This window comes from Branchiostoma lanceolatum, chromosome 8, assembly GCF_035083965.1.
Source record: "Branchiostoma lanceolatum isolate klBraLanc5 chromosome 8, klBraLanc5.hap2, whole genome shotgun sequence".
Taxonomy (NCBI): Eukaryota; Metazoa; Chordata; class Leptocardii; order Amphioxiformes; family Branchiostomatidae; genus Branchiostoma; species Branchiostoma lanceolatum.
This window is the reverse complement of record NC_089729.1, coordinates 12,376,222-12,388,799: the sequence shown is the minus strand read 5'-3', so window position 1 is coordinate 12,388,799 and position 12,578 is coordinate 12,376,222. Positions and strand designations below refer to the sequence as shown.

At 43.6% G+C, this 12,578-nt stretch overlaps 1 long non-coding RNA gene across 1 annotated transcript; it reads right to left on the bottom strand.

The window, feature by feature from the left end:
• Positions 1–2,628: 2,628 nt before the first annotated feature.
• On the bottom strand, positions 2,629–5,870 carry LOC136440866 (uncharacterized). Its single transcript, XR_010756724.1, has 2 exons — positions 5,722–5,870; positions 2,629–2,929 (listed from the first exon to the last, which is right to left on the bottom strand). It is a non-coding gene; the product is annotated as an uncharacterized lncRNA (long non-coding RNA).
• Between the last annotated feature and the right edge of the window lie 6,708 nt (positions 5,871–12,578).

The window sequence follows — 12,578 nt, the reverse complement described above, 5'->3', positions numbered from 1 at the left end:
TGGTGACAAGATGGAAGTTCAAGGTGGTGGTGTTGGGACCTTGCCGTTGGCACAAATGGACACACGGCCCACTGTACTAAAGGACGAGCAAGGTCCACTGAGCATCATGTTGTTGTGGTCTTGTCGAAAAGTAAGGGACGACAAGATCCCCAACGATAGAGGGTTAATCTAGATTTGTTATTTAATGTGATGTTGGATTAGAATTCAAAAGTGTGGAGTCGGTAATATTGGGCGTGATTAATCGGAGGGGTGGTTCTGTCGCTAATATTGGGTGTGACAGAAGGATGTTATTAGTGTGGTGGTGTTGTGACCTTGCCGTTGGCACAAATGGACACAAGGCCCACTGTACTAAAGGACGAGCAAGGTCCACTGAGCATCATGTTGTTGTGGTCTTGTCGAAAAGTAAGGGACGACAAGATCCCCAACGATAGAGGGTTAATCTAGATTTGTTATTCAATGTGACGTTGGATTAGAAAGTGTTGAGTCGGTAACATTGAGCGTGATTGACTGAAGGGGTGTTTTTTGTCGCTAATGTCGGTTCCCTATATTTTTCATGGTTTTGGGTTGAGTGTGACCATTTGGACCGGAGGGGTGGTTTTTGTCGCCAATGTTGGGTGTGACAGATGGCAGGTATTAGTGTGGTGGTGTTGTGACCTTGCCGTTGGCACAAATGGACACAAGGCCCACTGTACTAATGGACGAGCAAAGTCCACTGAGCATCATGTTGTTGTGGTCTTGTCGATAAGTAAGGGACGACAAGATCCCCAACGATAGAGTGTTAATATAGATTTGTTATTCGATGTGATGTAGGATTAGAAAGTGTAGGAGATGTGATCTTGATGTTAATATGAAATAAAGACATGGCACTTGTGGTCTTGTCAGAGATGTAGGGACGGCAGCCACAACAACACTGAATGATAAGTTTGTTTACATCTGAGAAGGTTAGTTTTTGGAATCACATAAAGTCAATAATGAAATGGCGAATACTTATAAGTTTTCTTGAAATCAAATTTTTGAAGGTTGCAATAACGACCAATATGTAACAACTGTTGTTGTTTCTAATACCCTTTCCTTCTTACAATAAAGAATGGCCGATGTATAAATACAGTTTCTTTTAGATGCCGGTTTGAAGACGACAACATCGAGGATAAAGTAATGACACAGAGACAAGGATTCCCGCACACTTAGCACGGGAGACGTCAACGTTATAACACTGGCTGATTGTGACTTAAACGTTGGCTTACTACGATCCTTACTGAAGGTCTCTATTGCTCTTTTGACCTTAACTTCCTGGCCTTTGAAATCTCTTGTCTTTATACTGTCTTACTCTGCTCACAAAACATTGATTACTTCATCTCTTCGCTGCAGTTCACTTAAACAAATGAATAACCGTCAAAGAAGTCAAAGAATAACAATTATGGCACAACAATAACAGACGTATTTCACAGTAACCGTTGCAAGTTTGGTAAGGAGTTGCACTGTAACTTCTTGGACGTAAGTGACGGAGTGAAATGTTACTGCAGCTTGCAATTGCATACACATTTGTATGGGGTTTTCACCATTCGTACATTCGGTTTGATTTTAACTGTCGTCGACGTGGGCGAGGTTAATCACTTGTATCTTCTTTGATTTAACGTTGGGTAACATAAATTCGCGGGGTACTTAAATTTTTCGAAAACGGGGTATTTAGGGATATGTGCTAGATGCAACATCAGTAATACCGCTAGAAATGCAAACTTGACAGACTAACGTATTCAGAACACTGTCTGAAAAGCTTCGATAACCATGCATTAGAAGTTGGCTACGTCAAAAACTCTCCGTCCTTATTGTCACAGTCTGAGGGCTTCGTGGGAGAATTATACTGCATAGTTGTTCGCTGGTTTATAAGACAAATGTCACATCCGCTTCCTGCTCAACACAATTATTTACAAGACAACTTATTAGAATCTCTTTTGCTAACCTACAACTGGACTCTAAGTGTGATTAATCATCAAAACTCCTCTTTGTTGCTACAACCAATGGCTACGGCACTACGGTGAATTTTCCCGCCACCATATTCGTTACGCAGAATCCTGCTATTCGGCAGACGACAAACGTTTGCGAGGAACACTTTTTTGGCTAAATGTTGTGTGTGATAGTGGACTGATGGCGATATTTTCCTCAAAGTTTGCTCTTAGCACAAGCAGAAACACATGGACATAGTAGTATTACCATTTCTACGGCATCCAGCTAACGCCCCGATAAATAATGTACAAATTTCCATGACGGTGGGGGTTGACTTTGAGTGACGTTCTACCGACTCAACACACGGGTTGTTCCCGGAGGCCTGATGTGTGCGGTACGGCCGTTTTTTCGTGTATTTTTTTTTACTTGGACACGTCTTTATCCATAGCACTCTCCTCAAGCCAAGGATGGAACGAATAGCTGCTGTATAAAATGTAATTAGCGGTAAGATATTCAAGACGAATCTTCTCTCCCGAATTAATGTTCACCCCTGTCCGACAGCACCGTCATTGTGCGCGCGGCGGACGGTAGTTTCAAGTTGAAATATTATGGTGTCTGCACGACTAGAGACAAAATCTACCATATATATGATTAGTGCAAAGATAGTACATGATACTGACAGAATAATAGAAAAAAAGGATGGTTTATTGTTCTGCTAGATTGATTTCAGTCAACCATTATCGGAAAAATCCCGAATTTATGTTACCCAACGTTACATGCAAAATCAGCCACTAAAAGTCGCACACTAAAATAAACAATAGTATAGACAATACATATTCGTTTAGATCAAATAACGTGGACAACATGTGCTCGTCTGTGTGTGAATTCTCTAATTCGTGTCAGGTTTTCTCTGGTTGTAGCAGCGCAATCATTTGGCTGCACACGGCTCTGATGCTGGTCCGACATCCCCACCGGTATAGCTGACCTTTGCAGTGATCGGGAATGAACAGGAACATATCAACCTGAGTGTTCTAACCTATTGAAATATGAAAAGTTTAAATTATTCTCAAGTTATGATTGGCTTTTCTTTCTCAAAGTAGTTGGCAGTGGTGGGTTAGTATTAAATGCAGTTGCTAGGTTATATACAAAAAGGAGGTGTACCAGGTTTCTCAGGATGCCTCGAACACACAAGTATTATAACCCAACTCATACAGGAGGCAAAAGCAGGAAAGAAAGACCTTTCAGTGGTCTGGCTGGACCTTGAAAATGCATATGGCTCAGTGCCTCACCAGTTGATAAAGATGGCTCTAGAGAAATACCATGTACCACAGCAAGCACGGAAAATCATATTCCAGTATCTTGATGGTTTACAAATCAGATTCACAGTCAATGGAAGTACAACAGCCTGGCAAAGACTGCAGAGAGGGATAATAACAGGATGCACAATCTCAGTAATACTATTTGTTGCAGCAATGAACTTAGTGATGAAGCCAGCCATAGGGCAGAGCAGAGGGCCAAGAGGAAAATCAGGAGTGAGGCAACAACCGCTGAAGGCCTTTATGGATGACCTGACATTAACAACTGAGAGTGTGCTAAGTACCAGATGGATGCTAAGGAGTCTAGAGAAGTCAGCCACTTGGGCAAGGATGAGATTTAAAGCAAAGAAATGCCGAAAGCTGGTGCTGAGGAAAGGAAAAGTGAGTGACCGGATTCAGCTAGAGATCCAGGGAGAGATCATTCCTTCAGTGACAGAACAACCAATAAAGAGCCTGGGGAAGAAGTTCGACAAATCGCTTGGAGACCAGAATAACATCGAAGAATTCAGGCAGCAAGTCAGAAAGGGCCTGCAAGCAATTGAGGAAAGCAAGCTGCCAGGGAAGTTTAAGGTCTGGTGCTACCAGTACGGTCTTTTGCCCAGGATAACGTGGCCAATGACGATGTATGACATCCCACTTACAACTATAGAAGCGGTGGAAAGGAAGATCAGTAAACAACTCAGGAAATGGATGGGCCTTCCACCGAGCTTAAGCAAGATCGGATTGTACTGCAGAACCTCAAGGCTGCAACTCCCATTGACATCAGTAGTAGAGGAATTCAAAGTCTGCAAAGCAAGAGCTGCAATGTCCCTGGAAGGAAGCAGAGATGAAAGAGTCAGCCAGGCAGGAATAGAGATGAGAACAGGAAGGAAGTGGGCCGTGGGGAAAGCAGTTGAAGAAGCGAAAAGTAACCTGAGACATCGAGATATAGTAGGAGTGGTGGCACAGGGAAGGCTGGGACTGGGTGCCAGTAGAACAGTGAACCAGAGATGGTGCACCACAGGACCGAGAGAAAGAAGGGACATGGTCCAGAGTGAGATTAGAAGGAAGGAGGAGGAGTGTAGAATAGCACAGGCAGTGAGCCAAGGATCCCAGGGTGCATGGACGAGATGGGAAGGAATAAAGGACAGAAGGGTAATGTGGAGCGAGTTATACAGATGGGAGCCCCTGAGAACCCAGTTTCTCATCAAAGCTGTGTACGATTTACTCCCCACTCCAGCAAACAAGAAAAGATGGGGCATGCAGGAGGAAGAAAGCTGTGGTCTGTGTGGGAAAAGAGGGACGCTGAGCCACATCCTCTCAGGGTGCACAGTGGCCCTGAGCCAAGGAAGATACCGGTGGAGGCACGACAAAGTGCTGAGGGTGTTAGCAGTAGCCCTGGAGGAAGAGAGAGTGAAGAAAAGACAACATAGCAGAAAGGGGCCACAGTTCATAGGATTTGTGAAGGAGGGAGAAGCAAAGAATGGGCCAAAGAGAAAGAGAGAGGAAGGAGGCATATTTGCAACAGCAACTGATTGGGTCATGCAGGTTGACTTGGACAGAAAGCTGGTCTTCCCAGAAGAGATAGTGGCAACAAGGCTCAGACCGGATGCAGTCTTATGGTCCAAGCATACAAAACAGGTGATACTGATAGAACTGACAGTCCCCTGGGAAGAGAGAGCAGAGGAGGCACACGAGAGAAAAGCATTGAAATACCAGGAGTTGCTGCACATGTGCAAAGAAAGAGGGTGGAAAGCAAGTTGCTACCCTGTGGAGATAGGTACGAGAGGGTTCATCTGCCAATCCATGTGGAAGGCACTAGGTGTCATAGGCGTGAAGGGCAAGAGAAGAAGGGAAGCAACAGAAAAGCTAGCAGAAGAGGCGGAGAAGGCGTCCCGCTGGCTGTGGTTTAGGAGTGGAGACAAACAGTGGAAGACTCTCGGCTAGCAGTACCTGGCCAGTACTGCTGCCCCGCCTCCCGGAGGAGGTACTGCTGAAGGGGCGAAACCACCAGTGAAGGGAGGAAGCAGCTGAAGAAGCCGAGAGGCAGTTGGGACATCTCACTGTATTACGTAAGCAGGGAAACAAAATCTAGAATGCATGTAACACTGAATATACTGTGATAAGCTGACATATTTCTTAGTACATACAAATATGACGTGTTATACTTCAAGGATCAAGGATATGGAGTTCGATTTAAAAAAAAAATAGGGCTCGTTAGTGCATGTAAGTGCAGGTAAAATTGCAATTGTACAGATAGTTCCGATGTCTGCCTGCAACTTATTTCACTTTTAGCTAGGTGAACAACATTTGAAGTTAATGTTAAATATGTGAAACTGATAAGTTATTTCACAATTTTGGGTCCCTGGGAATTTAATCTGTTATCCAGTAAAGTGAGTGAAGAGTAGTTCTGACGGCATCTAACTTTTACTACTTTAGGCACTGGTTACGTAGGTACGTGTGGGGTGGGAAACATCCCTACTTGTGTCCACTGTCACGCTGTTGTTTGGTGCTGATAGACTTCTTGGCCATGGCTTGTTTTGTGGTCACGCAATGCCTCAGTGGGCACGTACACTGATGTCCTTGGCCACTGTAGAAGTAGATGGTCGATCAGTTCTGTGGAGAATTTGAACATAGATATGGATGACATTGTATGTCTAAGAGAGTTGACGGATTAAGGGAAAGGGTCATAGATTAAGGGCTATGGTGACGGATTAATGATTGGGGTGACGGATTAAGTGCTATGGTGAGGGGATTAAGGGCTACGCTGACGGATTTAAGACTTTCATGACGGATTAAAGATTATGATGACGTATTAAAGGCAAGGGTGACATATCAAGGGTTATAGGGACGGATTAAGGATTATGGGGTCGGATTATTGGCTATGGTGACAGATTAACTGCAACGGTGAGGTATTTAAGACTTTCCGAGTGACAGATTAAGACTTTTGGTGACTGAGTAAGGGCTAGGGTGACGGATTAAGGGTTACAATTATGGATTAATGATAAGGATGACGGATCAAGAGAAAATTAGAAAAGTACCTTCGATCGATCCCACCTGATATACAAAGCATTTGAGATAAAAGCTTGTTCATGTCTGACAGGATAAGACAGGAAAAGTACCTTCGATCGATCCCACCTGATATACAAAGCATTTGAGACCTGAGTACTGCGGTCGCCAATCTAGACCGCAATCTATGCCGCAAAGTACGAAAAAAAGTACCTTCGATCTATACCTTCGGCATACATTTAGCAATCGAGGCCGCAATCGAGGCCGCAAAGTAAAAAAAAGTACCTTCAATCGATCCCACCTGATATACAAATCATTTGAGATGAAAGCTTGTTCATGTCTGACAGGATAAGACAGGAAAGTTTCGGCATCCTAGCGATTGTCGGACTTACACGCCTTTTAGACCTGAGTACTACGGTCGCAAATCTAGACCGCAATCTATGCCGCAAAGTAAAAAAAAAAGTAACTTCGATTTATATCTTCGGCGTACATTTAGCAATCGAGGCCGCAATCGAGGCCACACATTAGAAAAGTACCTTCGATCGATCCCACCTGATATACATAGCATTTGAGATGAAAGCTTGTTCATATCTGACAGGATAAGACAGGAAAGTTTCGGCATCCTAGCGATTGTCGGACTTACACGCCTTTTAGACCTGAGTACTACGGTCGCCAATCTAGACCGCAATCTATGCCGCAAAGTGAAAAAAAAGTACCTTCGATCTATACCTTCGGCATACATTTAGCAATCGAGGCCGCAATCGAGGCCGCAAATTAGAAAAGTACCTTCGATCGATCCCACCTGATATACAAAGCATTTGAGATGAAAGCTTGTTCATGTCTGACAGGATAAGACAGGAAAGTTTCGGCATCCTAGCGATTGTCGGACTTACACGCCTTTTAGACCTGAGTACTACGGTGGCCACTCTAGACCGCAATCTATGCCGCAAAGTAAAAAAAAAGTAACTTCGATCTATACCTTCGGCATACATTTAGCAATCGAGGCCGCAATCGAGGCCGCAAATTAGAAAAGTACCTTCGATCGATCCAACCTGATATACAAAGCATTTGAGATGAAAGCTTGTTCATGTCTGACAGGATAAGACAGGAAAGTTTCGGCATCCTAGCGATTGTCGGACTTACACGCCTTATAGACTTGAGTATACGGTCGCCAATCTAGACCGCAATCTATGTCGCAAAATAAAAAAAGTACCTTTGATCTATACCTTCGGCATACATTTAGCAATCGAGGCCGCAATCGAGGCCGCAAATTAGAAAAGTACCTTCGATCGATCCCACCTGATATACAAAGCATTTGAGATGAAAGCTTGTTCATGTCTAACAGGATAAGACAGGAAAGTTTCGGCATCCTAGCGATTGTCGGACTTACACGCCTTTTAGACCTGAGTACTACGGTGGCCAATCCAGACCGCAATCTATGCCGCAAAGTAAAAAAAAAAGTCCTTCGATTTATACCTTCGGCATACATTTAGCAATCGAGGCCGCAATCGAGGCCACAAATTAGAAAAGTACCTTCGATCGATCCCACCTGATATACACAGCATTTGAGATGAAAGCTTGTTTATGTCTGACAGGATAAGACAGGAAAGTTTCGGCATCCTAGCGATTGTCGGACTTGCACGCCTTTTAGAACTGAGTACTACGGTCGCAAATCTTGACCGCAATGTATGCCGTAAAGTGAAAAAAAAGTACCTTCGATCTATACCTTCGGCATACATTTAGCAATCGAGGTATACCTTCGGAAAACATTTAACAATCGAGGCCGCAATCGAGGCCGCAAATTAGAAAAGTACCTTTGATCGATCCCACCTGATATACAAAGCATTTAAGATGAAAGCTTGTTCATGTCTGACAGGATTAGACAGGAAAGTTTCGGCATCCTAGCGATTGTCGGACTTACACGCCTTTTAGACTTGAGTATACGGTCGCCAATCTAGACCGCAATCTATGCCGTAAAGTTTAAAAAAGTGCCTTCGATCTATACCTTCGGCATACATTTGGCAATCAAGGTATATCTTCGGCATACATTTAGCAATCGAGGCCGCAATCGAGGCCGCAAATTAGAAAAGTACCTTCGATCGATCCCACCTGATATACAAAGCATTTGAGATGAAAGCTTGTTCATGTCTGACAGGATAAAACAGGAAAGTTTCGGCATCCTAGCCATTGTCGGACTTACACGCCTTTTAGACCTGAGTACTACGGTCGCCAATCTAGACCGCAATTTATGCCGCAAAGTAAAAAAAAAAGTACCTTCGATTTATACCTTCGGCATACATTTAGCAATCGAGGCCGCAATCGAGGCCCCAAATTAGAAAAGTACCTTCGATCGATCCCACCTGATATACACAGCATTTGAGATGAAAGCTTTTTAATGTCTGACAGGATAAGACAGGAAAGTTTCGGCATCCTAGCGATTGTCGGACTTACACGCCTTTTAGAACTGAGTACTACGGTTGCCAATCTAGACCGCAATGTATGCCGTAAAGTTTTAAAAAAGCGCCTTCGATCTATACCTTCGGCATACATTTAGCAATCGAGATATACCTTCGGCATACATTTAGCAATCGAGGCCGCAATCGAGGCCGCAAATTAGAAAAGTACCTTCGATCGATCCCACCTGATATACAAAGCATTTGAGATGAAAGCTTGTTCATGTCTGACAGGATAAGACAGGAAAGTTTCGGCATCCTAGCGATTGTCGGACTTACATGCCTTTTAGACCTGAGTACTACGGTCGCCAATCTAGACCGCAATTTATGCCGCAAAGTAAAAAAAAAAGTACCTTCGATTTATACCTTCGGCATACATTTAGCAATCGAGGCCGCAATCGAGGCCACAAATTAGAAAAGTACCTTCGATCGATCCCACCTGATATACACAACATTTGAGATGAAAGCTTTTTAATGTCTGACAGGATAAGACAGGAAAGTTTCGGCATCCTAGCGATTGTCGGACTTACACGCCTTTTAGACCTGAGTACTACGGTTGCCAATCTAGACCGCAATGTATGCCGTAAAGTTTTAAAAAAGCGCCTTCGATCTATACCTTCGGCATACATTTAGCAATCGAGATATACCTTCGGCATACATTTAGCAATCGAGGCCGCAATCGAGAACGCAAATTAGAAAAGTACCTTCGATCGATCCCACCTGATATACAAAGCATTTGAGATGAAAGCTTGTTCATGTCTGACAGGATAAGACAGGAAAGTTTCGGCATCCTAGCGATTGTCGGACTTACATGCCTTTTAGACCTGAGTACTACGGTCGCCAATCTAGACCGCAATCTATGCCGCAAAGTAAAAAAAGTACCTTCGATCTATACCTTCGGCATACATTTAGCAATCGAGGTATACCTTCGGAAAACATTTAACAATCGAGGCCGCAATCGAGGCCGCAAATTAGAAAAGTACCTTTGATCGATCCCACCTGATATACAAAGCATTTAAGATGAAAGCTTGTTCATGTCTGACAGGATAAGACAGGAAAGTTTCGGCATCCTAGCGATTGTCGGACTTACACGCCTTTTAGACTTGAGTATACGGTCGCCAATCTAGACCGCAATCTATGCCGTAAAGTTTAAAAAAGTGCCTTCGATCTATACCTTCGGCATACATTTAGCAATCGAGGTATATCTTCGGCATACATTTAGCAATCGAGGCCGCAATCGAGGCCGCAAATTAGAAAAGTACCTTCGATCGATCCCACCTGATATACAAAGCATTTGAGATGAAAGCTTGTTCATGTCTGACAGGATAAAACAGGAAAGTTTCGGCATCCTAGCGATTGTCGGACTTACACGCCTTTTAGACCTGAGTACTACGGTCGCCAATCTAGACCGCAATTTATGCCGCAAAGTAAAAAAAAAAGTACCTTCGATTTATACCTTCGGCATACATTTAGCAATCGAGGCCGCAATCGAGGCCACAAATTAGAAAAGTACCTTCGGTCGATCCCACCTGATATACACAGCATTTGAGATAAAAGCTTTTTAATGTCTGACAGGATAAGACAGGAAAGTTTCGGCATCCTAGCGATTGTCGGACTTACACGCCTTTTAGAACTGAGTACTACGGTTGCCAATCTAGACCGCAATGTATGCCGTAAAGTTTTAAAAAAGCGCCTTCGATCTATACCTTCGGCATACATTTAGCAATCGAGATATACCTTCGGCATACATTTAGCAATCGAGGCCGCAATCGAGGCCGCAAATTAGAAAAGTACCTTCGATCGATCCCACCTGATATACAAAGCATTTGAGATGAAAGCTTGTTCATGTCTGACAGGATAAGACAGGAAAGTTTCGGCATCCTAGCGATTGTCGGACTTACATGCCTTTTAGACCTGAGTACTACGGTCGCCAATCTAGACCGCAATCTATGCCGCAAAGTAAAAAAAGTACCTTCGATCTATACCTTCGGCATACATTTAGCAATCGAGGCCGCAATCGAGGCCGCAAATTAGAAAAGTACCTTCGATCGATCCCACCTGATATACAAAGCATTTGAGATGAAAGCTTGTTCATGTCTGACAGGATAAGACAGGAAAGTTTCGGCATCCTAGCGATTGTCGGACTTACGAGCCTTTTAGACCTGAGTACTACGGTTGCGAATCTAGACCGCAATCTATGCCGCAAAGTAAAAAAAAAAAGTACCTTCGATCTATACCTTCGGCATACATTTAGCAATCGAGGCCGCAATCGAGGCCGCAAAGTAAAAAAAAAAGTACCTTCGATCGATCCCACCTGATATACAAAGCATTTGCAATGAAAGCTTGTTTATGTCTGACAGGATAAGACAGGAAAGTTTCGGCATCCTAGCGATTGTCGGACTTACACGCCTTTAAGACCTGAGTACTACGGTCGCAAATCTAGACCGCAATCTATGCCGCAAAGTAAAAAAAAAAGTACCTTCGATCTATACCTTTGGCATACATTTAGCAATCGAGGCCGCTATTGAGGCCGTAAATTAGAAAAGTGCCTTCGATCGATCCCACCTAATATACAAAGCATTTGAGACCTGAGTACTGCGGTCGCCAATCTGGACCGCAATGTATGCCGTAAAGTAAAAAAAAAATACCTTCGATCTATACCTTCGGCATACATTTAGTAATCGAGGCCGCAATCGAGGCCGCAAAGTAAAAAAAGTACCTTCGATCTCTACCTTCGGCATACATTTAGCAATCGAGGCCGCAATCGAGGTCGCAAATTAGAAAAGTACCTTCGATCGATCCAACCTGATATACAAAGCATTTGAGATGAAAGCTTGTTCATGTCTGACAGGATAAGACAGCAAAGTTTCGGCATGCTAGCGATTGTCGGACTTACACGCCTTTTAGACCTGAGTACTACGGTCGCCAATCCAGACCGCAATTTATGCCGCAAAGTAAAAAAAAAAGTACCTTCGATTTATACCTTCGGCATACATTTAGCAATCGAGGCCGCAATCGAGGCCACAAATTAGAAAAGTACCTTCGATCGATCCCACCTGATATACACAGCATTTGAGATGAAAGCTTGTTTATGTCTGACAGGATAAGACAGGAAAGTTTCGGCATCCTAGCGATTGTCGGACTTACACGCCTTTTAGAACTGAGTACTACGGTCGCCAATCTAGACCGCAATGTATGCCGTAAAGTTTAGAAAAAGTGCCTTCGATCTATACCTTCGGCATACATTTAGCAATCGATCTATACCTTCGGCATACATTTAGCAATCGAGGCCGCAATCGAGGCCGCAAATTAGAAAAGTACCTTCGATCGATCCCACCTGATATACAAAGCATTTGAGATGAAAGCTTGTTCATGTCTGACAGGATAAGACAGGAAAGTTTCGGCATCCTAGCGATTGTCGGACTTACACGCCTTTTAGACCTAAGTACTACGGTCGCCAATCTAGAGCGCAATCTATACCGCAAAGTAAATAAAGTGATGTACCTTCGATCTATACCTTCGGCATACATTTAGCAATCGAGGCCGCAATCGAGGCCGCAAATTAGAAAAGTACCTTCGATCGATCCAACCTGATATACAAAGCATTTGAGATGAAAGCTTGTTCATGTCTGACAGGATAAGACAGGAAAGTTTCGGCATCCTAGCGATTGTCGGACTTACACGCCTTTTAGACCTGAGTACTACGGTCGCCAATCTAGACCGCAATCTATGCCGCAAAGTAAACAAAAAAAGTACCTTCGATCTATACCTTCGGCATACATTTAGCAATCGAGGCCGCAATCGAGGCCGCAAATTTGAAAAGTACCTTCAATCGATCCCACCTGATATACACAGCATTTGAGATGGAAGCCTGTTC